This window comes from Pinus tabuliformis, chromosome 9 (genome assembly GCF_031772625.1).
Source record: "Pinus tabuliformis cultivar Carrire ecotype Pingquan chromosome 9, CPIR1, whole genome shotgun sequence".
NCBI lineage: Eukaryota > Viridiplantae > Streptophyta > Pinopsida > Pinales > Pinaceae > Pinus > Pinus tabuliformis.
This window is the reverse complement of record NC_142307.1, coordinates 1,497,930,620-1,497,955,874: the sequence shown is the minus strand read 5'-3', so window position 1 is coordinate 1,497,955,874 and position 25,255 is coordinate 1,497,930,620. Positions and strand designations below refer to the sequence as shown.

At 33.8% G+C, this 25,255-nt stretch overlaps 1 pseudogene; it reads right to left on the bottom strand.

Moving 5' to 3' along the window:
- Window positions 1–1,121: 1,121 nt before the first annotated feature.
- On the bottom strand, window positions 1,122–24,889 carry LOC149154280 (LOB domain-containing protein 23 pseudogene; annotated as a pseudogene).
- Window positions 24,890–25,255: the final 366 nt, after the last annotated feature.

Genomic DNA, 25,255 nt, shown 5'->3' with positions numbered 1-25,255 from the left:
CAAATCCTCTTTTACACAATTAAGGCAACCTGAGTATCAAGTCTACGGTGATTAAGAGTCATGTTTATGTAAAACTTTCTCTTTAATAAATGAAAGAAAATTCAAAATAAATTTTACTAGCTAAAAATATATTCAATCAAACCCTCTTTTACACAATTAAGGCAACATGAGTATCAAGTCTACGGTGTTTAAGAGTCATGTTTATGTAAAACTTTCTCTTTAATAAATGAAAGAAAATTCAAAATAAATTTCTACTAGCTAAAAATATATTCAATCAAACCCTCTTTTACATAATTAAGGCAACTTGAGTATCAAGTCTACCGTGATTAAGAATCATGTTTATGTAAAACTTTCTCTTTAATAAATGAAAAGAAATTCAAAATAAATTTCTACTAGCCAAAAATATATTCAATCAAACCCTCTTTTACACAATTAAGGCAACTTAAATATCAAGTCTACCGTGTTTATGTAAAACTTTCTCTTTAATAAATGAAAAAAAAAATCAAAATAAATTTTTACTGGCTAAAAATATATTCAATCAAACCCTCTTTTACACAATTAAGGCAACCTGAATATCAAATCTACAGTGATTAAGATTCATGTTTATTTAAAACTAAAGAAAATTCAAAATAAATTTAGTAGCTAAAAATGTATTCAATCAAACCCTCTCTTACACAATTAAGGCAACAATTAATTTAACCGGATGTTCTCATACATTTAAAATATGAAAGACAGTCCGACTTTATACTGCGAAAATGCTGAGATTGAATCAAATTGTTCATGATCTGCAGGTTTTTCCGGCCATACTTAATAAAGAACACAAAAGTGTTTAGAGATCCAAGCGTAATCCAATTTTTGCAGCGTCAGTTAGTAGATTAGTCTCGGCGGAACAAGGTAGACGAAGAAATGCCACTTGTTTTTGTTATTCACATACATTTATTCTCAAACAAAACAATAGCGAACCATTCTTATTTACCACTGTAAATGCAGAGATTGTAAGTCGTCATAATCATATTTCTGCATTGGTCAGGAGAATGGTCTTGGGGTAATGAGGACATCCAATGTTTTCCCTTATCAACATACAATTATTCTCAAATTATAGAATAGCGAATCATTGTTATTTATGTCCACAGTGGCTCCCATAACTGCAGAGGATCTACGCCGTCTAAAACGGGCGAGTTCAGCTCTGGCGGGATGTAAGAATTGAGCTCTGAGACTTCATGATATCCATAGATGATGCTTAAAAGATTTGCATTTTGCTCAGTAATCCTGGCTACTCCTGCTCGTGTGGCAGCCAATTGTGATTGCAGCTCTGACACTTTATTTTGGAGATCGTTGATTACTCCTACGCACCCAAAGACAGGATCTCGAATTCTCTCCCTCGCTTCGTACACCATGCTGTTTACAGCATCGCCTCTCTTCTCGACCGGAAGATCCTGTAACACAATATTGCATCACCACACTTAGTTTTTGCAAATCTCAGGGTCTTCAGATTAATTATTACTCTTCAAACACTTCTTCATGCCATAATAGATAAAGTTAATGCACTCGAATTTCATTCTTATTTACAGAGCGGGATTCTAATAGGAGCGTGAAGATTATTTATTCTTTGTAAAATAACTGTAGACAAATTTAATGTGTGTTTCGTGTCTTTGAATTCGGCCAAAATTTGGTAATTTTGGGAGAAACGAGGATGAGCACAGTAATCTATAATAATTAACTAAAAATGAGCATTCTAATGCGATTTATACTAATCAAGGCCTGACAAGTGCGCGTAGACTTTTAGTTTGGAAGAATTGGGTACATCCTGTTCACGCCAGCAGGGTGTGGGGTCATCGTGATGGGCTTCTGGAACAATTAATGGCTGTGAGGGACCTGTGGCTCGCTTTCGCGCTGTTGAGCCCCTAACCATGGAGGGCCTAGAGGTGGTGCGGAAGGGACAAGAGAACGAAACATTTTTCTCTCTACATTTCTTCACTCGGCTAAACACTGGGAAATTCTGGTGTCAGGCTACTTGCAACCCTTAGATGAGCAACTGTCCCCACCGTCCGATCAGGCATTGCAACTTTTCTGCCAAACTTGCTGTGACGTTAGGGCGATGTATGAAGTGGTGGGACTGGCACACATAGAAGGTGGCAAATGGATGGAAAGAGGACAAGGCTGCAAACGTGGCGGGTGACGTGGTACATGAGGTGGACATGGAGGGAGGGACACGGAGGTCCATGTGGAGGCTGACATGGTAGCAAGTGGTAACTGATGGGCCGGGTGGTCAAGCAGTGGGCCACGGGATGACATGGAGAGGACACACGGTAGCATTTCGCGAAGGGGATTTCAGGTCGCGAGGTCATGTGGAAGGCCTGTGATGCGAACACGTAGCTTTCTGTGAATCCTCTCCACGCGTTATTGCACGTCTGTCTTGGTGGTGCGTGAGGCTGGGAACCGTCTGATCTACGAGTGCCTTCGTCAATGGATTTGGGTGGTACTAAGCTTCCGCTGGTTCCATTCTTCTTGTTGGCTTCGCCTGCTATGCCCCACTACGCACGCCTTCCTGTTAGCTTCGCCTGATATGCCCCACTACGCACGCACTCGAGCATGCCCGCCCGTGCCGAGTGCCCAAATTTGAGGTGCGAAGCGGCCCGAGTGGAAGGTACTCATGTGCCATGATGGTTTCCGTAGCTTAGCAACCCGAATATGATTCTGCTTAACTAAAATATTTAAGAGTAGCTGTACATAGATTATATGAAGAGGTGAAAGTAAAAATTAAAATTTAATCAGGCATTTCTTAATGTTTTAGAAGCGATATGAGGTTAAGCAAGGTTGTCCACTGTCAACTACCTTTTTTGGTTTATATATCGACAAGCTTGAGGAGTAGTTAAATTCGCAAAGGGGTGATGGTATCTATTTGAGCGAGTTTGTTACAAGGCTTTTTTCCAAAACGGAAGTATTGGTCTTCTCTAAGAATAGAAAACATAACTAGCATAAGTTCTGCTTTGAAGACAACATTCTCTAAGAAGTTGCGGATTACAAATACCTGGGAATTGACTTCAACAAAAATCTAGCTGGAATGGTTGTAGAAAGAAAAGAACTTTGGGGGGTTGGAAAGCATTTTATGCTTTTCAAAATAGGTGTAGAGAGGCAAAGTTATGGGACTGGAAAACCACTCAAACTCTTTTTGGGCTTTAGTGATTCCGGTTATTTTATATGGTTGTGAACTATGGGCGAGCGATACACCCTGGAGATAGGAGATAAATTAAGTAAATTCAGAAGCATTTGATTATAACCAAATTTAAAATTAGAAGTGCAGTTACTTATGATATCTTGTTAAGTGAAACAAGGATTGCTTCTATTGAAGCAATTGCTATGTCACGAGTCATAAGATATTTATAAAAAATTGAGCAAATGGAATAGGGTAGATGGCCTGAGGTTGTCTTTAATGATAGATTGTGCAAGAGCAAAAAAACTTGGATGCAACCAAATAACAAATGGTTTAGTAAATGAGGTATTGGCTTGAATGCGTGTCCCATAAACAACGAAGAGATAAAAGCCTTTGCTATGGAAAAGTTCCGCAAGCGTACTTGGGATAAGGAGCTAGGAAGAAAGAAAAATTACTATATTGAAGTGTTTAATCCCACTCATAGTCATCAACCAAAAGCATACATAGAGGGCAATATCTTTTGGAGAGCAAAAATTCTTATTTCTCAATTAAAGACTAATTCTCTTCAACTCCGTTGTGAAATAGGGGCTGGAAAATGCCAAAGGAAGTATGGGAGGAAAAAGTATGCATTTTTGTTCTTCCGGAAAAGTGAAAACAGAAAAACATTTCATTTTAGAATGTGAGGCCTTCAAAGACAACATGAAAAGTTATGCAGATACGATGGCAGCTAGCTCTTGGGATAATCTATTTAGCGAGGGGTTTGTCGTCACGCTGGGAGCATTTATTTTGAAGCTTTACAGAAAAAAGGCCGAATACATCAAGCAGATGAAGAAGCAATTTGTCCCATAGGCTATCTTTAGGTTAAAAATAATTTCTTTCTTTCTTTCTTGGCAGACTTCGCTTGGACTCTGGTCTTACCCATCATTGGAATCTGACACCAACCAATAATAATAATAATCTTTTAAATGTGAAATGTGTTATTAATTAAGGGGTTTAGTTTTTTGTTTAGTTTTTTTTTTTGTATTTTGAAGGATAGTCTTACTTATAGATGAAATGGTTTTTTTTCACTAACATCCGGCAGAATTTTTTAAAGATTTGAGTTTAAATTATTTTATTTGAAAAATTCAAGTACCTCCTCGCAATTGTATAACCAAATTCTAATAAAAAAATTATTTGGTTTAAATTAGACTACACTTAAATTAGACATGTTGTGGTGACTATGAACCACACTCACTAGTTCAAAATGCACAAATAAATTTTAATATGATTATCACCAAAAAAACATGCCTCAAAAACTTAAATAAATATTTTAATATTTATGAACTTTTCTCAAACATTTTATTTATATAACTCTTGTAATCTATATTTATTATTCGTGCTAATAAAAATTAGAAATAGCCATATCACTGTCTTTCAGATATTTATTCTCAAATAAATAAATAAATTGACAAAAATAAAAAAAAATAAAACAAAACAATAAATTGCGTTTTAATCTGAGGATGTCAAACAAACAAATATAAAAACAGAACATTACCAGTTGAAACAGTGTTGAACTAAACTAGCTCTAAAATGTGAATGTAAACTTTCATCGTTCTCCACATACACCTACAAATCCTACAACCTCTCAAATTAAGCAGAAATATCAAAATTCAATATATCAGAACTGAGAAACTCGATCGGTGGCCGGTTATTACTTCTTGAGGAACCTTGGCTGAATTTTCGTGAATGCTGCTCTGTGAAATTAGCATTTATCTATTGGTTGATGTGCTAGTAAATGTTAAGCAGCAAAGCCTAAATACCAAAACTACATTAGAGGAATGGAACGAACCTTGAGCAGTTTGATGACGCGGCCATTTCCGAACACCCTGCGTACCAGCAGGAATTTGTGGATATCGTCCGGAGGAAAATATGGTGCCAGCACGCATTTTTCTGAACACTTTTTTCGCCGGACTTTGCAAGCAGCACATGCAGGTGTGGTCGACGAAGTGGCGCAGCTCATCTACAAAAAAAAGACAAAAATAGCCTGTATGAGAACCTTCTTATCACTGTTTTTCTAAAACAACATTATATTCGCATAGTATTGCCTACCTTTCAATTGTTTGTTGGAATAATGAAAACAGAAGCAGTTTAACGGTGGAGTTGGAGCATAACAGGAATGAGCTACTTATAACCCGAACGTCGGAGAACGACGAATACAGGGGAGACGGCAAATACTTTCAAGTTTCAACCCATCATAATAACGGCCAACTATCTGATGTCAGAGTTTCTTCCTGCATTTTCTTTCAAGTGATGTCACAGTTTCATTATGTATTTTTTTTAATAAATAGCTTTTTAACAAGAAGAAGACGGAAATGATTTTAGAATATTGCATAAAATCTTAAATCGACGGAAATGAAGTCGTCTATTTTTTTAAAATAATATAAGTCCACCCAAGAATATGCTGCATTTATTAGAAGATCTAAATTTTGGTGGAAATTTTGATATCCCAATCCATATAGACTGAGAAAAATCTATGAAGATATCATATCATTTTACACAAAATTTAAATTATAATAAAATCTTGATTCATATTTGAAATATCTGTCGACTTTTATCAAATTGATGAATTTAGATTTTCGTCGGCCGACTTTATGATTAAAAAATCCTTTACTACAAGAATAACTTGAGAAAGATTGCTGTGGTTCCTGCTGACCCCGTAAATTCAGATGTAAAGTTGACGGGCTATTGTATGACCTCTAATAATGAACCCAGAAATCCTAACGAATAGACAAGAGATGTCGGTGCTTGCCACTTGACTCGTTTCCTTGACGCGTGTTTCCCTGCCGTAATTGAAATTTGTGTTCCCACTGCATCTTTGAAACTACATAGTAATAAAATGGGGGAATAACTATAAAATTCTTGAGAGGACGTACTTTTAAAAGTTATTGTGCCCCAGTTTGAAAAAATGGATGGCTATTTCTTCTCGCCGCATCCCAGCGGGGTCCATCACAATTTGAAAAAAATGGATGGCTGTTTCTTCTCCCCGCATCCCAGAGGGGTCCTTTCTCCCGGCCATTGGATGGACGGTGAACGGCTTTTTATTTTATTGTTAATAATTGAAATTGGAGAGGACGGTGAAAGGCTCTCACTTATGCCTTCTATTTAAAAGAGGGGTTGTGTATGATTATACATTATTATAGTTATATAATTAAATGATATAGGTAACGAGATTTATGATATGCATTAAAATAATTGGCTTTTCAGATTGATACACTTAAAAAATATATATATAATTAAAAATATAAAAAATAAATAAACTATATATAGATATATATTAAATTATTACTCAGCCCCAAGGGTTAGATTAACTGGTCATTAAAAATATAAAAAATAAATAAACTATATATAGATATATATTAAATTATTACTCAGCCCCAAGGGTTAGATTAACTGGTCAAATAAGTGCTTCGCCTCAGATATTTCCTAGACATAGCGGCCAACCAGTGACCGGACAAACACAGATATTTTGGTGGACATAGCGTTCAACCAGTGATCACAGGTGTCTTTAAACCACCTAGAAATAAATAAATAAATAATTTATTAAATTATTACTCTTATTATTAATTATAAAAATAATCAAAATATTTCATATATATTATATATTTTATTTTATGTTAATGTTTTTTCTTTTATAATTAAATTGAAAAGGAAAAGGGTTATAACTATTTCGAAATACCTTTTATTTGTGATTAATAATTAAACTTTTGTGCATATGTAAATTGTGGAAGCTCTATTGGGAAATAAACATGCATATCAACTTCACAAGAGATATATCATCTCTATTTGTGACAAGACTTGACAAGAGATATATCATATCAGAACAATATGAAAAGTAAATCAATGTAAAGATACATTATTAACTTAAAAAAAAATGGTTTGAATACTGATTTTCATTCTAGAATAAGGAGTTTCATTTCACTTACTTTCAATACCAACAAATACATTGTTGTAACAATATTATAGACTTCATCACTTTATGGACATAAGGCTCCATAAAAGTACTTAATCCATCAACAACCAACTACTAATCAACCCTTTGCATTACACCTATCTTGGAGGATGATCCCATTCAACTGTTGAGATTTTTATCACATTGTTATTGGTATTGATATCTTCTTCTTCTTCATATCAAACATCTCTATCGTTTTGTCTTATCAAAACTAGGTATTGCATCCAATAGATTTCACTCCTTGCCTCTGAACCTTTGTTGCAATTGTTTTCTCCTCTAGATATCCCTCTGGTCCCAAAAGTAGGTGTTTCAACCTTTATTACATGTTTGTAACTTGACCCCTTCATTTTGATGATCAAAATGAAGGGTCCAACAAGCCTTAACCACACTTGTAAAAGTTAGCTCATAGATCTTCTACACTAGTATAAATTGTTGAAATTCTTGAAAATCCTTCTATCATTTAGCTAGCAGTATGTTTGGTCCTCCCATAAATGTTTGAGATTGTTCTAGGTTTCATTCAAGTCTCATCATGTAATGCACCCCAAATTCACACTTTTTTTTTTTTTTTGGTTCATTATCATGAAGTTCCTGTTGGATTAGTATCATGGTTGTATGCATTAACTCACTTCTTCCTTTTATGTGTATAGATCCATCCATCCAATTATTTTTTACTCTAATTTCTTAATTTTACTTCATGCTCAATTTTTCCACCTTATGCGTGAAGGATTCTATTCCAAGACACCCTCTTAAGTTTTCCAAGAACAATACTCATACTTATGTAAAAGGTTAAGACTTAAATGTAATAAGGTGGGTTTGCCACCTTACTGCCATACAATGCAATCCCTGTGTTATTGTTTAGTCCTTATATTATATATTGTTGGGTCTCCTTACCTATTTTATAGTCATGGTCATTTGATAAAAAGGCTTATGAGAGTATTTTGAACCCAAGAACTTACATTTTAAAGTGGATATACCTTGGCAATACATGGATGCTTCAACCTTATGGTTGGAAACTAATGTTCCTTACCCATGTGGCAATGTGTTATGTGAACTTTGGCTAAGTGGCTTCTCCTACAGTGTTTGACCCTGACCCGCACACATGAAGTTTCAACAAGGCATGGCGTAAATCACTTGGATTAATCCAATCGTGGGGAAACTCTTAGTGCCATTATAGTAGACTAACCTACCTCTTAGTTGATTCATTTTCTTTGCTCATTTGGTTGTGACTGTCTTTGTGACTAAGGATGAAGGTTTGTACCTCATGTTCTTTGGCTCCTCTGAAAATTCTCTTCCATGAATTTTACCCTATTCCCCTCTTCATAGGCAATTTTATCAGGTAATTTGGTGCATTCCCAAGTGTTGTTTCACCTTGGTGCTCTATTAATTCTTCATGGCATAGTTAATGGTAAGCGATTGTAGCCCATATCTTTTCTCTTCTCTATTTTAGGTGTGTGAATTACTTTTTTCTAACTAATAGCGTACTTATTATCTTTTTCAAGTTCCATTAGAAACATCTTAGTAAATTTGACATTTTAATAATTAAGATCTTACATATATATCTATTCTGATTCTCTATGGTTTCTCTACTCCTTTAAGTTATTAACCTGACTATGATGTAATTTCATGTTATTCACAAAAATCTAAATTTCAACTCAATGATTAAGGGTTTCTTCCGAACCCTTGGCTTATTTTGATTGTTATAGAGAGGGAATTCTATTACATCGCCTTTTGAGTCCTAAGTAGTGATTTTCCATGTATGGTTCCCTGCATGAATCCTAACCATTTTGGGGGTTTTCCTTGTTTCTACAGGTTTTCCCTCAAACTACCTCTAATGAGGTTGAAATAAATTAACCAAGTCCTTTTTTCTTTATTTAGCATAAAGGTAATTTTTATTTTATTTTATGCTAGAATCCACTCGGATTGTTCACTTGGTTTAATACGAGGCAATTTAACAAATACCCATATGGTTTCTTAGACACAGGATTCCTCCCAATGAAGGGGAAAATGGTATCCCATCGACTTAAAAGGTGGTTGTGGAAATACCATCTAGATACACTATAAATTGAACTTCTATTTGTGTTTTAAGTGTCTTTGATTACTAGTTATACTTATTTATCAAAGGCGTTTTTCTACTATGGTTTCAATATATTATTTTTTGGGTTGCAGAAACCCACATTTGTCACAGAGTACTTGATATTTTGCATTGGCTTTCGTGTCATTTTTTTACAGGAGGATATATATATTATTCACCTATGACCCACGACATGGAACAAAAGCTAGCTTCTTGCCATCAAGTATAATTTCATTGCAGTTATATATATTATGTTTTCTATTCAAGTACTCAATAACTTTAATTCTTAGGTTTCCTCCTCCTTTTTCTTATTATTAGAATATTTATTGTAATAGTTTTAGGAATAGGCCAGGGTAGTTATAGTAGCTAAGTGAGCTAGCCCAAGTAATCTCATAACCCTACTCTTTTGGTTTTCTTTGTTTTGGGGTTTTAATGTAAGCCTCGAAATTACTTACTAACTATAGGATTATTTTCTTGTTTGCTATAGGTTCGACCTTCAACCCTATCATAGGCTGATCCAACATTAACTTTTTTATTTGTGTTGTACAAATTTTGTTCCAAGTACTAGGTTCGTGTTACTCTTTTTTCCTTCTCATTGTAGGGCTTCCTTCAATTGTAATTGGCTTGCTATGGCCAGAGATACTTTGTATCCCTTCGTGGACCATAACTTGGTGCACTTTATCATTGTTAAGCTATTGTACTATGATACAATTCAGGACACTTCATGTTGGTTAATTTATTGCATTTTAACTAATTTTTTCTTTTATTAATATTCATTTTCTTTTTTGTAAATGACTCTTCCTCGTGGTTGACCTAAGTTTGTGAAACTCAGATTTAAGAATATAATTATTTTTTAAATTGGGCCTTCTATACTCAGTTTAACTATTAGCAATATTTTATCAACAAATTCATATAGACTATTAAATTCAAGGCATTTTGCATAATTTGAGTTTCTTATATATGAATTATGCATTGGACTTTCAATAAAATTTTAGATCTCATTGTTTCTATTATGCTTCATCTCAGAGTTTGTGCCCTTTTATTCATGGCTTATCTTGCAATAAACAATTAGCCTCATATCCATTTATCATGGTTAATTGTTCTTTAATATTATAGATTCGCTAATACTTTCTAGTTGTTTAGCTTCTATAAGAAGGCCCAATTTATGTACTATAAAATGTTAATGAATAGGAAAGACCTATAATCAATCGGATATAAAATAATTTTATCTCATAGGTTAGGTGTAATATCCCTGGAAAGAATTATTTTATGAATTTTATATATTTTATGACTTTTATTTATTTTGAGAAAATGGAAAATACATGTTTTGAATTATTGTTTTATTTTCTAATATAAAGAAAAATTATAATTAGTGATAATTTATGTTATAATAAGTAACTCTCTCATAAATATGTTAGAGGCTAACATGAGAGATTAGCCATTAATTTCCAAGGAAATGATTGAAGTATTTATGCCTAAATAGGTAAGAAAAAGGGGGGAAATGTACCATTTTCTCTCTTTCGGCTAAACTTGTATTTTTCTGAGGGAAGAAAAGAAAATAAATTATATAGAGATTGCAGAACACCTTAATAATATAGGGTGGGAGAGAAATACCCTACAGTGGAATCTGAATGAGAAACTTTGGGATATAAATATAGTATTTGGATAACCGTTACAAGTGAGAGAGGAATATCGGTAAACACATGGAGTTTGCAGGACACTACATAGGGTGTGGAGAGTACAAATCCAAGGATCTTTTTGGTTTTACATACAAAATAGAGGGAGAGCTTGGGGGGAACTGCTTTTACAAGATATTTCACTATTGGGGCTAGTGTTTATCAATGGTGTATGTATGGATGAAACTTTCACTTATAATAATATAATTGAGCCACCACGTTTCATGCATATGTTGTTGATGTAGTTGGACTATTCTGGTTTCTTTAGCAATTTATGTTATTTAACTTATGCATTTTCTTATGAACTATTTTATATGCAATTGTATGAATCTTGTTGAATGTGTTTTGTTGGATTAACCCGTCACTTTGGATTGTAAACTATTCCACTTTCCATCTTGTGATTTCATTCTGATCGCGTGTTCTATTCAGTTTACGTACTATTACAGTCTTCTAAGGGACACACTTCTTTTTCCCCTCGGTGTGTTAGCACCCCCATGCATCTCACTTGACTTGTTGCAAGATCACACACTTGCTTCTGACCAAAGTCATCATACTTATATATGTGTGCTATCGCGGTCAAGGCACTACATTACCACCCACTACTGGGACTCCTACTCCAAAGGGTCTGAGGTCGATTGGGACTTCTTACCCGGGAGATCCCCTTGAATGTTGGCAGGTCCAGCACCTTCAACACATGGTTAATCACAGATTAGTGGGTGAGATGATGAAGACCAATTTTCACAAAACCGTAATTTCATTTGGTTTTAAAGTGCTTAAATTATTTTATATATCGCATTGTGTGGGCCTTTATACTAGTATAACACCTTCATTTTCATATATTAGCACCATGCATGTTCTTTTAGAAACACCAAACTTTGGTTAGTGTGGCAACGTTGTGGAAATGCGAAATTTCATTCCATAGAAACACCAAATTTCATTAAGGGGTATTGATCCTTCTCGATGTCTTGAGCATGTTGAGACCATGTAACTACTAAACAACTCCCCATAACCTTTACAGTTATGTATCCACTGAGGACATCCCTTGAAATTGACATCAATGACAACATGATGTTCAACACAACATTAATTCTCATAACTTTGTGGGAATAGTTCTTGGAAAGGATGACTATGTTCAACAAATTATATATCCAATGGAGATCAAGAGACAAAGCTTCGATGATTGAAAGGAGATGGGAAGCTCAAGAGAGTGCCAAATGATGAATTATTTGTATGTATTTTCAAATTTTATCCATTTTATCTATATTTCTAAAGAAATCTATCTATATAAAAGCATGGAATTGTTGCTTAGATGGGAAACTAGAGCATATAATCATATATTTAAAATTATGTTTAATTATTTTATAGTTTTCAAACTACCATGAATGTAATGCTTCTAGATTTTGAGTAGCCCTCTTTGTTGATATAATATAAATCTTGTTTTGGTAAAAGAAGAAACTAATAACAAATTAATCTTCTTTTCTAAAATAATTCCATAACCTTAGCTAAAGGAGAAGTGGTCATTATGGTTATGTAATTGTGATTAAATGTTTTTCTCGCCATTTGTAAAAATTAAATGATATGATTTACATGAGTGCTTTATTATTGTAAGTAAATTTTATAAATTTTATGACAAAGATTAGACTCCTTTTTTTAGGATTTCTATGCTTTTCCCTTAATCTAGACATTTAACATAAAATTCCATGACATTGGATGTAGAAACCTAATTTTTTTTGTGCGAATAACTTGTGATATTTGTAGGATTCATACACCCCTTTAAGATATAAATTCTAATCCATTATAAAAATTATATTATTTTTTATATTTTTTGAAAAAATAAATTCTTCTAAAATTATATAAATAGATGTTTAAAATGGTGTAAATTTTTTCTTTCAATTTATATAATGTATTTTTTCTTTTTTTCATTTAATGAAACAATATGAAGGGTTTTTAATATGAATAAGGGCCATTATCATTTTTGTAAAAATTAACAATTTAGCAATGAAAGAGGGTATTTCATATAATATAATCATCTATGCTATTGTTAAAGCCACGAGTACAAATATTTCGAATATATTTAGGCTAATGTTTGAAATGATTGAAGATTATTTAGTAACAACTATCAAGTTAGAATAATTTTCTAAAAATAAACCTTAATTGAATCTTTAGTGTTTCTTTTGTATATGTAAACTATGTTGAGGTCATTATTTCACATCAATTCATTAGGGTTAAGCATGCCACTTAGGATTATAATTTTACTATGTATCATTTTAACACTAAAATTCTCAAACAAAATAAAATTGCGTTCACTTATGTGTGACACCATTTTCATTACCCCAAATTTTGTAATGTAATTATGAACATATAATTTTGGGGTTCTAACGATGGTATTATAATGTCAAACTCTATTATATGATGTGATGTTTATTTTGATTAATAAAAATGCTAGAGGGGAAGAAATAGGGGAACCTATAAATTATGATTTCTTTAGGAGGGGGAAATTGACTTAAGAGAAAAAATATACCTTTGGTCAATATTTTCGTTTGATGTGAAGGTTAGTATTTCCAAGAAGCAAAAAGGTTTGGAAGATGAAGGGACAATATGTGATTATAAAAATAAGAGGGAGTAAACATGTGGTTCTTCTTCTTAGTTTATAAGATTCTAGATATTCTCTTTTCTATTACTCGCTCATTTTTCCCTCTCCCTCATAGAAATTCTAATTGGAATCAAAATTGGTGACAACTTATGTTAGAGGAAATGAATGTGTTGTAGTCCAGATTATTTATGATATTTGGTTTTGAGGGTTGGAAATTGTCCTAATTTTGTGTGGTATATAGAGGACTGAAGAGGTTAGGGTCAAGGGACTATCGATATCAAAGAAGGACTCTGTTATGTTGTATATACCTACATGGTATTTTGTGAATTTTAGAATATTCAAAGATGGAAAGGTTAATCACTACATTTTCTTCCATGTGTGTCAAGGAGAATGACCTTCACATTTGGTGTTAAATATGGTCTGAAATTCAGTGTGTGAAACAAATCTTTGTGAATTATCCTCGAGGAACCAATATCTAGACCAGGGGTATCCATCTATGAGAAATGTTACAACACAACTAAGCCTATGGTGAGGTGCAATGTGGCTCACCCTACATTATTTTCTAACATTTTTCTGGCTGCAATAGATAAATAAGTATTTGTGTGTTAATAATATTTCTGGCTTATATGGTTTAGTGACATGAATGATTATTTGATTTCTCTTTTTAGAAAGTTTATATGTACATGCATTTTACCATCATCAAATTTATCATGGTTGTATATTTTATACTATTTGGATGTATCTTTCTATATGTATTAAATTTTGTAACTTTGTTGGATGAGGAAAATACACTTCCTAAATTCTTCTTTCAATACGTCATGTTAGAATTTATTATATAACTATTTTTCTAGGAGGTTCTAGAAACTGAAACTTGCACCATAGTGAGGGGGAATCATATTGATCATCTTGTCTAATTTTCAGATCTTGGATCGCAAACTTTTGGGAAATAATATTAGAGGAAGTTGGACTTCCTAAATGCATTTTTAAATAGGTCATGTTAGCATTTTTCCTATAACTTTCCTTTGGGCCAGTTCCAAAAGTTGAAGCTTGGACCATAGTTATTGGAATTCACTCTTATCATCTGATTTAAATTTCGGATCTTGGGCTACAATATTTTATGAGATATGATTAGAGGAAGTCAAGCTTCTTGGATGGTCCTAAAATAATGCATCAAATAGGTCATATTGGCATTTTTTCTATATCTTTTCTTTCGGGGGGTTCTAGAAGATGAAACTTGGACCATAGTTCAATAAATCCCTCTTATCATTTGGTAAAGCTTAGAAATTTTGTGTCATGATATTTTAGGAGATACTATTAGAGGAAGTCAAGCTTCATGAATTCTCTTAAAATCACACATCAAGCAGGTCATGTTGGAATTTCTACTATAACTTGTAATCCGGGAGGTTCCATAGGCTAAAAATTGGAACATAGTCTAGGAAGCTCCCACTAACCATTTGGTTCAATTTTCAGAGATTGTAATGCTATAATATAGGATATATTCCCTATGGAAATTACTATATTATTTTTTATGCAAAGTGTTCAAAGAAATTCCTAAATGGTTTAATGATTCATTTCATACAAACTATTTGATGAAATACCCCAATGAAATTTTGTTTTCTAGATGAGGATTGTATTATTGTATGTTAAAATTTTTGTGTGTGGTATTGTTGTAGCTAATCCATTCTTATATGCATGAAAATCATTTGAAGGAATGTGTTTTGTTACAGTTTGTATACAAGCTATTTGATAAAATACCTCAAAGAAATAAATCAAAAGTTGCATGATTGATTAGTATATTTCATTTATTATGTTACAAGTGGAATCAAAAAATGTTTTATACTTGATTTCATACAAAATATTTGACAAAATATACATAAGAAAATACTACTTAATTGGTTGTATACAAAGTATTTGATGAAAGTTTTACAAGTAAAGTGCGTGACAAAATATATGAGAGATGAAAATCTATTTTTGGCAATTGCATCAAGGATAAATTTAGTAGGGGCATATGACAAAGTGGTATAGAGCTTATTTTCATGCTAGTAAAAGGAAAGTAACTTTTGGGTACCATGTAACTTCTACACGTCATTTAGGGAACTAGATATGTAACAAAGTGGTATGAAAGATAAGGTTCAACTCTAAACCTGAATGGCCTCAAGAAAAGATCAAATGATATAGTTATGTATACATGTATGTTTATATGTTTTTTATTTTGCTGTATATGTGAATATAATGATGTTGTTTATAGACTAAAAATGAGTTTGATAAGGCAAGATAAACATGTAAGATACATATAAAGGATGTTGAATTGATTCCCTAGAGTACCCCAGTAGAATTACAAATGTTTATTGTCGAGTGATGTATCCATAACTATGAGGGGGGTATATTAACTTATCTTTGGCTAGTTTTAATGCTTTTCATTAAATTTTCGAGAAGTTGTCATATGTTGATGAATAATACCATAGGAGTGATAAATTATAAGAATTGAAATAGTTAATAGATGCATGTCCATTCAATATATATTAAATAATGATATGATAGATGCATGAAGATATGATAGGTGATTACAATAATAGACGTGCATGCATAAAGACTCAAAGATGTCCTCTATCATAACATAATTCATATGACTAATAGTGGTTAATAGTGAACATGTAACCAAGAAGAATTTGATATCATGATTGGGAAGCCAATGAATATGTTGCATGTAGTCTTATGGAATAAAGGATATGGAAGGTAAGGTTATGATGAGATAATAGTGCAAGTGGAACCTATGCATGTTAATGTGAATATTGTGATAATGTTCTGACTACACTTCTCAGGTTTCCTTGTGGAAGGTTGGAAACCTGGAGGGAGGAGTGTAGGGACAAGTGTTTTTGTGTGGGGTATTGAGAGTACCTAGAGCCCCATATGAAGGTGAAATTCATATAAGCCACATGGATCTAAAACATCCTTGTCCATCCCATGTTGGATACAATGGAAGGATAGAGGCATAACCTAAGGGATTGTTGTGATTAGATAAGGGGGATGCACTACCTTTGATATAATGGGATAATGGGGGGATGTGATTCTATCGCTTGGAGGTTGTTGAGATTTATACCTTGACCTTGTTTGTTTTAAATATTTGTTATGTATCATACTTGGATCTTGCTAAGCTAATGTATTTACAAAATCATGGCCAAGCCTAAGAATGAACACTATTAAACAAAACAGTAGCAACAAAACTATGGCTATGAGAAAATATGAGTGGATATGCACAAGACTACAAATGGGAGGGACCCCATAACTATTACATGGAAATAGTTTAATTTTAAATAGAAGCAAGATGTGGATAATGGATCATTCAATCAGGGATTGACTTGGTCAATATGAACCTGATGAACATTGAAGTCATGATAGTGAAAATGGCTTAAGAAGGGAGTTTCTCTTAATTAAAATTTGTGCTTTGATGATATGTTTCATTTCTAACAATAATATGATGGTTGGAATGGTAAACAAATAGAAAATGGTGCCTGTTACATTTTGGGTAATATAATAAAATTACTTATGAATTCAAATTCTAGTAACATTACTGATGTATGAAGCAAATGTAGGGATTGTAATTTTGTTCACGAGTCCATGAGTAATGGCCCAATAGTTTGTAAGCTCGAGACAAGTGATTATATAAGATAATGTATATTTTTTTGTAAGGAACATGTAACTAAAGGATTTGTTTTTCCTAGTTAATATGAAAATTGTATGTAGTTATTACTATATGAAAGGAAGTTTATTATTAATACTTAGTGGGTTATAACAAATGAAAGAAGCCTTCAATGTGTAAATATTGCTTGAATCTTTGTGATGCATGCCATGAGTTACTATGACATGATTAGATCATGAGAATCATAATATGTATCATGATGGCATATATTCTTAGGGCATTGACTCCACACATGACTGCATGATACAATAAATTCCATAATTGAATGTCATGAAAAGAAATAACTTCTAATAATTTTAAGCAATTTTGGAGTAGTGGAATGAGTGGCACAAATCTCTCATCCTCTAAAGAAAAGTGGAAGCTAATTTCTCATGAATTTAGAAATGTGTATCTTCCAATTTTACCTATTGATTTTTGAAATAAATGTTTAAATGATTATTCAATGCCTACAATTATTGTGATGAAAATAAATATTGCAATGGTAGCTTCATTTCAATTTATTTTCAAATAAATAAGTGATTGGATTATTATGTGTATAATAATTATGAGATCACTTGAGGGGATGTTATAAATATTACAATGATTTTTTTTATGTATTAACACTTACCATTACTTGGTTGATTGAAAATATAGATTGTAGTTCATATGGACTATGTTACGATAATTAAGGTTGAGTACTACCATATGATAGAGTCAAACATGATTAGAATAATCTCATAATTATGAAATATCATTCCTATATTAAGTAAGTTTGTAAAAAAAAAGAAAAAGGAAGAACATTTGAGTTAAATTATTATGATTAATCTCATGGAAGCTATATGGTTGTATTACATGCGAGATTATGATTTCTTCAAGAAGGATAGATGATGGTTCAGAAGCTAAAAATTCTAGGGTTACATTGTGGTGACATTGGAACGCTATGACATACATTGATCACTGTGAGTTATGTTATGACAAATTGGTTGTGCTATTTACAAAAAGTCAGAGGGATGTCTTGGTTATAAGAATCCATAAGTATTAAGACTCTTCTTGTGGGAGGAAGCCTTGCCAGGGAATGGATTTCCCAAGGGGCTATGGAGGTAGGGAAGGGTATGCCTAAACTTGGAAGGTGTTTGATTGCAAAGAAGGGTAATGCAAATGAATTGGTTTTCAAATATTCATGTACATACTCATCGAAATCATGAATGAATTAGGTGTGTACATGAAAAAAATGAGATGAGCTTGTTCCCTTTGGAAACATTATGAAGCAATGAACAACCATGCAATAATTTGCTACAATTCTTTGGGATTTAGAGGTAACTAGACCATAAAAAGTGAATTACATTGTTGAAAGTGGCAACCAAGGACATGGAAAATATTTTTGATATGGAAGTGGAATATGCCCTCCTTTCCATAAAATGGTTCTATAGATAGTAGAATACCAAGGAAAATGTTCCTTAAAGGGGTAGGGGATTGTGAAACCCATTTCATTACACCAAATTTCATAATGTAATTAAGGTAATATCATGCTAGGGGTGATAAAATTGATGCTATCATGTCAGATTCTATTATATGATGTAATGTGTATTATTATTAATAAAAAATATAGAGCTTAAGAAAGGAGACAACCAACAAATTATCGTGCATTGGGGAGCGGAAAATTCTACTTAAGAGGGAAAATATACCTTGGGTGAATATTTCCCTTTGATGTGATCGCAAGTGTTCCAAGGAAGCTAAAAGGTTGGGAAGATGAAGAGTCATTGTGTGATTATAAAAATAGGAGAGAGGAGAAAACAAGGGGTTCCTATTCTCGGTTTTTAAGCTTCAAGCTTTTCTCTCTTCTATTAATCTCTCATTTTTTCCCTCATTCACTAAGAAATTTGAATTGGCATGAGAATTGATGATAACTTGTGTGACATGAAATCAATATGTTATAGGACCCTTTCTTTGCACTAGATGGGTCTAAGGACTGGGAATGGTCCTTATTCTGTGTGGATCCTAGAGAAATGAAGAGGGGAGGTTCAAGTGACTAGAAAGATAAGAGAAGGACTCCCTTGTGCTATGCATATATTCATGGTATTTTTGTGAATGTAAGCCTGGTCAAAGATGGAAGATAATCATTGAGTTTTCTTACATGTGTGTGAAGGGGAATGAACTTCACGTTTGGTGTTAAAAAATAGTTTGAATTTAAGTGTGAGAAATACCCCTGAGTTAAGTTATTCTCAAGGAATAAAGATCTTCCACACCGGTGGATTGCTAAATTTATTGCACAACTGAGCCTATGGTGGGGTGGAAAGTGGCTCACCTTACTTCACTTTTCAACATTTTTTTGGATGCAATAAGCAAATATTTATTTTTTTGTTAATGATATTCATGACATAAATGGTTTAGTGACATGAATGATTATTTAGTTTCTCTTTTTAGCAATTTTATATGTACATGCATTTACACTTCAACAAATTTATCATGGTTGTAGTTGTTATACTATTTTGTTGTATTTTTTTTATGTATTAACTCTTGTAACAACATTGGTTCAAGAATATAGACTTCATAAATTCTTCTCTAAATATTCCATGTTGACATTTCTAGTATTGGGATAGGGTACCTAGGGTCAATGTTTGTTCGTTTAATCAGTTTTTTATTATAATTTTATAAAGAATGTAAAGTCTCCACGAAATGTGGAAGCGGAGCACACATCTAAGTAAGAGTAAAAGGGGCTTTAGACCCTTCTATGGGTAAGTGATAGGATGGTTTTTGAGACTCACCCATAGGCTACGGGCCATGGTATTATAATAGAAAGGCTATAAATATTTGAGTCATAGTGAGTCTAGACGATAACTTTAAATGAAGATTGATTGAAAGGGCAAGGTGATAAGATAGGAAAGGTTTGTTTCATGTACTTAGGTGAAAGGGGAAGGCTCCTATAGTTGAGTGTGTGGAGACCTTGGAAAGTCCACAATTGAGTGTGTGGGCCCCTACAATTGAGTGTGCAGGGTAAAAGAGTCCGTAATTTGAATGTTGAATCTAATAAATATTGATTTGGGTTGAATTGAATACATCCGTTCCTTGTTCCTCAATTATGATTAAGTTAATGTATCTTTTCTCTGTAAGATGTTTTCTATAAATTTATATGTTCTACTTCATGAATCTGTTGGATCTTTAATGCGTATACCTATAAAATGTAATGAACAGTTTTTGCGAAGATATTGGATAAATCTGGTAATATAAGTGTTCAGAACTGGTAGATCTGCATGAAGGAAAATCTAATGTTTCTATCTACTGATCGAAAGTCATGATTCTACCTCTTTTATGTCGGATAAGCCTGATCATAGACCTTTGCTAAGGCCTAGAGCTCAATTGGATAGAGTTGCAGTGGTGGACAATAGGAGGGTATAGATCTACGTGAAGGCATATCTGCGCTAGAAGCACTTCAGGATACACATCACACAGTCTTTGGATGCAAAAACCTAGTTCTAGCATCCCCTAAACTGCTTCAAGTCAGACTGAAACCTGTGTTACACAGGTTGTTGCCGAAAGGGCCAACAGTTAGGGTTTTGTTGGTTAGAGTGAATAACTCTAAACTTGGGTCAAGCCCCCTTATGCCAACATCTAGTATAAATTTTCTTTTGAGATATTCCAAAAGTTGAAACTTGGAACATAGTGAGGGTAAATCCTATTGGTCATGTGGTCCAACTTTTAGATCTTGGGGCACAAAATTTTAGGAAATATGATCATATGAAGTCGTGCTCCCTAAATGCATCATTGAATAGGTCATTTTGGAAATTATTCTATAATGTTTCTTTTGGGAGGATCGAGAATTTGGAACTTGATTCCTAATCAAGGGAAATTTCGATAATCATCTAGTCTAACTCTCATATATTGGAATGTGATATTTTAGGAGGCATGATCATAGGAGGCCAATATTCTTGGATGCTCCTAAAATCATACATTGAAGAGGTCATGTTGGGATTTCTGCAATAACATTTGTTTGGGGTGGTTCTACGAGCTAAAACATAGACCATAGTGAGGGAAATCATATTGATCATTTGATCCAAACTTGAAATCTTAGGTCGCAAAATTTTAGGAGATATAATAAGAGAATGTTGAGATTCATGAATGCTACAAAGGTTGAAACTTGGATGAAAATGAGGAGAAATCACATTTATTATTTGGTTGTTTTTAGATGTTGGACTATAACAATTTAGGAGATATTCCTTCACAAAGTTGCTATGTTAGTTTTCATGCAAAGCATTTGAATAAATGCCTAATGGTTTAATGTTTCATTGCATACACACTATTTCATGAAGTGCCCCAATGAAATTTTTGTTTTGTGGATGGGGATAATATTGTTGCATGTCATCATTATTATATGGTAGTGTTGTTGTAGCTTATGTATGGTTATTTGCATGAAAATAATTTGAGGGATGTGGTAAATGTGTTTTATTACAATTTTCATAAAAAAATATTTTATAAAATACCTCAAAGAAAGAAATCAAAAGTTGCATGATTTAGTTATATATTTTGGTTGAAATGTTACAAGTTGAACCAGAGCAACGTTTCTTATTTGATTTCATATAAAATGTTATACAAAATGTCTACAAGAAAAGGATTAATTGGTTGTATACCAAATATTTGAATAAAAATTTACATGTAAATAGTTTGAAAAAATGTATGGGAGATGAAAATCAAGTTTTTTCAAGTGTAGCTAGCATACATTTAGTAGGGATATGTGACAAAGTGGTACCAAAGCTTACTCTCTAGCTAGTAAAAAGGAAAAAAAAATTGGGTACCCCGTAACCTCCGTAAATCATTGAGGGAATTGAGTACATTACAATGGTATTAGAGCTTATTGTTAAGCACATGAAGAACAAAATATTTGATACCTCCTGCTCTTAATCCAACAATAAGGTACTAGATATGTACATTATCACTAAATTGTTATTTTTATGAAATTAAAATTTACATATGTATAAAATAATATAACATTAAAATGATTTTTATTTTTAAAATATTTATTCATACATTTTAATTAAAAGTATTTTTTTAATGAAACTAGATATTGTAACACTCCCTTCCACCCCCTTGTACTATTTCAAGTTGCGCGAGGTGTTACCTATTCATGTCACCTAATCTCTAAGATCTATTATGAAGATAGGATTACAAAATACTCTTTTTAGAATGTCATCAAAACTCAAAAGAAATGCCATCATCATGTCCAACTTGTTGGGATATTTTTAGTGATATAAATTCCATCTCAATTTGACTCCAAGATTGATTGTTATGCCCATTTTAATTATACCTAATCATACAGAGCCATATCAACATTGAATCTCCATGGGCATCCACATGACCCCTATTTTCATGACATGGCACTCCCATGTCAGTATAATGCATGGTCCATGACATCATAGTGATACCATATGGTATTCATGTGTCAGTGACATTGTGTTGACATGTCAGCATAATGGGTGTCTATGTCAACCATGGGTCCCTATGTAGCACCCATATGGTCCATGTCAGGTCCCCATGGCACTGCCACATCAACATGGTTGTGGTGCCTAGAAGTTCTTCCTCATTTCCTTTTCCATCCTTTTCTCAACATAATCAGTCCATGGAAAATATGACACTTCAACATTGTATTAGCTATTACTATCCCTAGATGTTTGGATCTACATAACCATTTTCTCTTGGAGGTGATCCATCCATATGCATATATGGTCCTTTACGTATGCATGGACCCTTCGTTACCCTCATATCCCAGATCCCCCAAATCTAATCTGACTTGGAGGTGATCCATCCCTAACCACATTCACCACTTTTCATTTCTTACCATTTCCAGTTCCCAAATCCTTCACTAGTAGAAAATGAGCAATTAGTGACTAGGTGACTAAAAAAGTTAGTCACCATAGCTTTTCCAAGTGAAATACTACCAAAAATGAGAAATCTTAAGTGACCAGACTAAAAACGACTAACATCAATCACTAATTTAGTCGAGGGTTAAAGTATGTGACTAGCTAATAAGTAATACAACTAAAAATGACTAACATGAATGACTAATTTAGTCTAAGAATAATAATACAACTACTACAATAACATGAATCAGTTTTTTATGTTAGTCATCTTAATTGTGTCAAGCAATAAAAACTTACAAGTGATATGGGATTGAAAGGTTGTTAAAGATTGGTTGAAAGGTTATCCTTCCTTAAACACTTCTTCATCCTCACATGGTGTATAGGTGAGCCAACTTTGCATTATTTATCTCTAATAATTTGTAATTTTAAAAATATATTTTTTAATAAAAAAAATATTTTATGTATTTTTTAAAAATCTATTCATTGAATCTAATTGGATCTAGTTCCAATTTGAAATTAATTTGAAGGGAAATTTTAATTTTTAAGACTATAATATCAAATAAAAACTACTTTAATTTCATATTAACCGACCTAGATGGACATCTTAACCCTGTGTTGTAGCGGCTACAACCACCCTCCAAAATTTTGTCTTAGCCTGTTTTGGAGCCTCTCTACCAACCTTACATAGCAGTTTGTCTTACTTTGTCAAGTACTCAAGATTTATTGTTTTCCTCACACAAAGGCAGCCTATCGATCACAGTCGATCCATTGCCCTCACAGGATGCTTACCCGGACTTGGTCCAGCTACAGGCTGAGCAACATCCCCTTGAAAATTGCGCAGTCCTGGAGGGAAACTAGCCTTCCTTCCAGGTATTGCTCAATCCTCTCTAACAGCCTGTTGGGCTCCAGAATTGCGCAATCCTATCATCCAACCCTCCAAGATAGATTTGCACAATTTTTCCCATCAACAAGCTGTTTAGCCCAGGATTTGTGAAAATCTAGGCAGCAATCAGCTGCTCCGCCCAGAAATTGTACAATCCCCTTGGGCAGTCAGCCTAGCTCCAAGCCAGGAATGCACATTTCTCCCGAGTAGTTGAGCACTCGTATGCATGAACAGTTTGGTTGACAAGTTCCACCCGAGACCGAGGAAACTTGACTTGCATGCATGCATGACTTGATCTTCCTAGAATAGCAAGAGACAACATGCAAAAGGCATCCCATGATTTAGGGAAGTATTTTTAGCAGCCAAGGGTTACATGCAAAGTTGTTTTAGAAGTTTCCCTCCAAGTGTTTCTTTTTCCTAAATTTGTGGCATGCGCGTCATGAGACCAAACTTTTTTATTCGACGCATCAAAGCTCATTCATTCACATTGATCTTGGATCTCTGACATCCCACAACACATCCAAGACTCTTCAACACATCTGGCTCAGCTCTTCACGGCTAAGTGGCCTCAACTTGTCTTTTTCATCATTTCTGTCACTTCTTGTGTATTTGTTTGTGTGAGTGGTGTTTGCTTGATTTCTTTGAACATCTGTTGTCGTTTACATATAGTATAGCTTGTTATACTCTATTTCAATTTTCATTGCTATCTCACTGTTGTCACATGCATGAAACCCACATGCAGGTTGATCTACTTGCTAAAGATTCCATTCATGTTTTGCATGGTTTGTTTATCACTTCTGCTATCACTTAGTTTTTCCATGCATTTCATTGAATTACTAGCTTTCAATTGCCTGTTGGTGAGTCGAGCCAACCTTGGCCCGGTCTCTGCCTTCACCAAGGCTACATTGCACAATCTAGGGAAGGAAGTCTCACCTTCCTCTCCAAATTTGTGAATTCTGGCCCAGAACTGGCCTCCTGGACTGTTTTTCGCATTCCTAGAGGACAGTGGCTGCTTAGCCCAGGAAATTGCCCAAATCTGTCCCTGGGCCAGCAATCCTTCCCAGCTAGAATTACGTAATCCTAGCAGCCAACTTCCCAACTTGATTGTGCATTTTGCAAATCCAAAAACTAGTCTAGTCTCCCAAATAGCCTAGACTACCTTTTGTGCAGTTTTAGCAGCCAGTCACTTAGCCTCCCAGTGAAATTTGTGCAATATTTCTCATTAGTTTCCCAGGTATGTGTTATGTCCTTCCCCGGGTTTGCTTTGTTTTCATTGACATATTTCTTTCCATGCATGCTGCTTGTTTCCAAATCTTCCAGGTGTTCATCTGTCTCAATGGCTTCCAAGAGAACAGGATC